We start from the raw sequence: 4,635 nt of genomic DNA, 5'->3' as shown, positions 1-4,635 counted from the left end.
CAGATATTTTTTGTATGTCAGGAAAAAACTAGGTTATCTTTATGGTTAATCAAAAGTTTGTTATGGCTTTTGCAATTTAAAAATGTCATTGCTACTCAGTATTTTGTGGAGCATCTTCTAGCTTTCCTTAAAAATGAAAAGTGCTCTCTTCCTGTCACAAAATAGTGCTTCTGCAGAATGTTCATTTTCTTCATATGTAAATGTGTTCAGTGAAGACAGGTGAGCTATAAAACCATGTAATTTAGGAATGCATAACATACTTTAGGCAAGACCTGATATCACTTTTATAAGAGATTTTTTTTCAATATTCTATTATGGATTTTTCCTACATGAATTTGAGGCACTTTTTTGTTTGTTTTTATAATTGAAATGTTTCAGTACATTTTTAAAAGTAAAAACTCTTCATTCGCTTGGAAAAAAGTGTGCTGTGATTCTTTTTTTTTTTTTTTTAAGGATTTCTGCAACTAAAATTGTGACTTTTTCCCATGACAAACCACCAGCCTTAAGATTCAAGGTAAAAGGTAACCAAGTAGATTTTGTACAGTGCTGGCATGTTTGACAATTCTGCAAGGCTCCAGTCATTCAGAAAAGAACAGATTTTCAAGTCGACATTGTGTGCAAAAGTAATTTGTAGAATCCGTTTCTAAGATACACTGTAGCTAAATCAGTGCAGAATCTGAGAGTAGACCAGCCCTTTACATTTGTCTCCCCGCAATATAGGAGGCAGTTCAGACTTATTCAAACGGTTCTGGGGCTTGGCCACACGCAAGATGAATACCTCCCAATTAGTACTGTAACACTAAATTCTTATTTAAAAAAACCTAAAAAGCTTCTGCAAGTAACTTTAGTTAGCTTTAACTGTATACATAAATCTGTGTACTTACACGGCGCTCGTTATGTGACTAACTCCCTTCACTTTATTTAAAAAAACAAAAAGGCTGAAAGGTTTGTCAGATGAGTTGATTACTGCAAAAGTCTGTCCCTGAAAGGCAGTTGGGAAAATTTTTTTTCCATTCTGGATCCTAAAGCCTTTCACAGCACAACGTGGTTGAGATGTACTAAGCAGTAAGGGTTCTTCCTCCCCTAAAACTAGTAGTAGTCTATTTTGGGAGTACTTGGAACATCATTTTGCAAAAGGATGTTATTGTTGAGGATTTAAGGTCATGCCTGTACTGATTTAAAAAATGTTGATGAATGAGCAGGTGGCCACTTTACAGACTTCCTATGTGGCTATATTTCTTTTCTGCCCAGGTGGTTGCCATGGAATTGAAGGATTCAGATTCTTTGAGGCTCCATAGTACACCACTACCTCGATATGACGCTACCCAATATAACACGAATTTGGATATAATGTGGTAAAGCAGTACTCGGGTGGGGGGGGCACTCAGGTGGATCAAAGCAAGTTCAATATAATGGTTTCACCTATACCGTGGTGAGATTTTTTGGTTCCCAAGGACAGCGTTATATCGAGGTAGAGGTGTATTTAAGACAAAAGGAAACAAATCATTAAAAAATGAAGTGGCAAATTCTGTTTTTTGTTTTTTTAATTGTTATCCTTAACTTTAGATTACTCATCCTCTTCCTCTGGCTGGATTTCAGTCATGGACACAACTTTCCTCCCTGTGGGAAAGAGCATCTGCTACTTTGATTTGGTTGTATTGTGATCCAAAAGCAAGAGTTCCCCATCCTTTAGGTCAAAACTAAGCAGAAGTCATAAGCACTGTGTGGAACTCCTCTCCTCTCCTATATCTCTAGCATTGGGTTTTTTCTCTTATCTTTAGGGTGGGTGGGTTTTCTTGGTTGGTGTTTCCTTTTGGATCTGTTATCAGCACTTTGGGATGGGGGAGGGGGAAGCCTGATACATAATTGGGGAAGAACTGCAAAGGAAAATCCCTAAAGAGGCCTGAGTTTTCCTCTTGGAAGGGAGAGTTGGAAAGAATGAAAATCACTTGATTACCCATTTGAGAACCTGAAGGGCTGAGGTGGACTGGGGACTTAACCCTGGAGAATTTGGAGCCCCAATGGCTGGAGAGGACTAACCTGCACTAGGCTGAAGTCTCTCTATTAGGGGCTCATTTGCGTAGGCTCCAGTGAGGCTTTTCTTCTGGCAAAATATTGGTCTAGGTTGTGGCAGTTTCCTTTAAGGTTGTCTTAAAGATAGAGCAAGCAAAAAAGCCAAGAGCCGTTTGGCCTACCTGATTTTATGGGGGCGTGGAGCACAGAGGGGAGCTTGACAGGTGGCTGGTTTTATTTGTGGCACAGAGCCCTCAGACTGTGGCTCCCCTCCCATAAAAAGGGGAGGAGAGATTCTTGCTGGGATCCCCCCAAAATAACACCAACCTATGAAGTGCTAAACTGCCATTCTGTTTGCACCATAACAGGCAGCGATCTGGTGTATAGGTAGATCAATATACACAGGTCTTGGCCATTCCCCAAACTGCCTCTGATATTGAAGAAATATCTAAAAGCCCAAAGCTCTCAAATGGGGGGGGAGAGCTCAACACCACAAGGCAGGAGAACCAAAGACTCCATGAAGTCCATGACAATCAATTCTATTAGGAAGATGCTCAGTTACTTCAGTGGTAGATAGCAATATAAAACTCTTACATCAAAAGCATCAGCTGTAGCCCCTGAAAGATCAGTGTAAAACTTGTAAGTAGTTAACTTCACACAGTGCACAGTCAGCTTGTGAAATTCTTTGCCTGAGGAGGTTGTGAAGGCTAGGACTATACCAGGTTTTAAAAGAGAACTGGATAAATTCATGGAGGTAAAGTCCATTAATGGCTACTAGCCAGGAGGGGTAAGGAATGGTGTCCCTAGACTCTGTTTGTCAGAGGGTGGAGATGGATGGCAGGAGAGAGATCACTTGATCATTACCTGTTCACTCCCTATGGGGCACCTGGCATTGGCCACTGTTGGAAGACAGGATACTGGGCTAGATGGACCTTTGGTCTGACCCAGTACGGCCATTCTTATGTAACTGTTTCCAGATAAGGGACTATAGAGTGAAAAGACATGAAATATTGCACTAAGGCCTAATCTATAGATTCATACTCAAGATATTCTAACGAAGAGTAACTTTCTACATGTTTTGTATGGTTTTTGAAGATAAAGAACTATTTTATAATAGCAACGTGTTATAATATCAATCAAGGATATAAGGAACTAACCCTAGTAAAGAATGTTAGTCCACACAGTGTTTTATTGAGGTATAATTTTCCAAGAGCTGAGGTAATCTGCATAAGTTTTTATGAAAAAAACACTTCACACCAACTTAAATTAATCATTACAATTTTGGCATTAGCTACAATTGGTGGGGAAACGTTCAGTTTTTTAGGCAATGAGGAAGAGGTGAATTCTCTGTTAATACTAGTTTAGAAATAATGGAGGAGTAAGTATGGCAGGTGTTGCTCCTACAGCACATCCAAATTTAAATATTCTCCAGTTGTGTTTTTATGCAACATGTTTTGCTCAGCTAACTATGGTGCTTTATTCATGTGTGCTAGGGATTACTGAAGGAATGCTACCTTTCCAAGGAACTAAGCTCACTTTTTCCAATGTCTCTATACACGGTTTGGCAAGAAATCTTTTTGGTAGCTAAAGAATTTTCCCCATAGTTTAGCAACCCAATTAACACTTTACGTTTAGCATCTCAGTTGTAAAAGGGTGGATGTAAAATAGGTAACCTTCATGTTTTATCTCCTAGCCATCATTTCTGCTCTATTAAATTTTTCTATCACTAATACACTGGCATGTAACTAAGCACATATGCTATTGTTTTCCTCTGGACACTTCACAAAACACTATATAATCTTTTTTTCCTTTCAGTATAGTTCCATAGGCACCACTGGGGGAAAATAGTGACTAAAGGCTTGGCTACACTTGAAAGTTGCAGTGCTGGTGGAGGCTTTCCAGTGCTGCAATTAGTAACCGTCCACACCTGCAAGGCACATCCAGTGCTGCAACTCCCTGGCTGCAGCGCTGGCTGTACACCTGGTCTGGTTGGGGTGCAGCGATTGCAGCGCTGGTGATCCAGCGCTGCTCGTCAAGTGTGGACACACACCAGCGCTGTTATTGGCCTCCAGGGTATTAGCAGATATCCCAGAATGCTTTTATAAATTACTCTTTGTTTTGTTATGCAGCCTCTCTTTGTTTTGTTGTGAACTCGGAGCTCCAGAGCTCCGTTCATCCCGGAGCTGCTTATCTAAAAAACAAACACTGCTCCTGTTTGCTGTGATCAATCTGTACCTGGCTGTGAACAATCAAATGAGATAATCCCTGTGAATGAGGCAGGCAGGGAGTGAGTGTTTGCTTGACAGAGAAAGGGAGTCCGTTTGGATGCAGGCTGTTTGCAATTAAGAGTTAAGACTAAGGGATCGGGAACATTTTCTGATTTTTCAAGGCAGGAAGCTAAACACACAGTGTTGGCTCCAAAAATCCACTCTCTCCCCCCGCTCCCTGTCACACTACACCACCCCCACCTGCCTCTTTTGAAAAGCACGTTGCTGCCACTTGAATGCAGGGATAGCTGCCCATAATGCATCACTCCCAACAGCGCTGCAAATGCTGCAAATGTGGCCACAGACCAGCACTGGTAGCTGTGAGTGTGGCCACACACCAGCGCTTTCTCTACAC

The sequence above is a fragment of the Mauremys reevesii genome, linkage group 1 (assembly GCF_016161935.1).
Source record: "Mauremys reevesii isolate NIE-2019 linkage group 1, ASM1616193v1, whole genome shotgun sequence".
Classification (NCBI taxonomy): domain Eukaryota; kingdom Metazoa; phylum Chordata; order Testudines; family Geoemydidae; genus Mauremys; species Mauremys reevesii.
Note: the sequence above shows the minus strand (reverse complement) of the source record.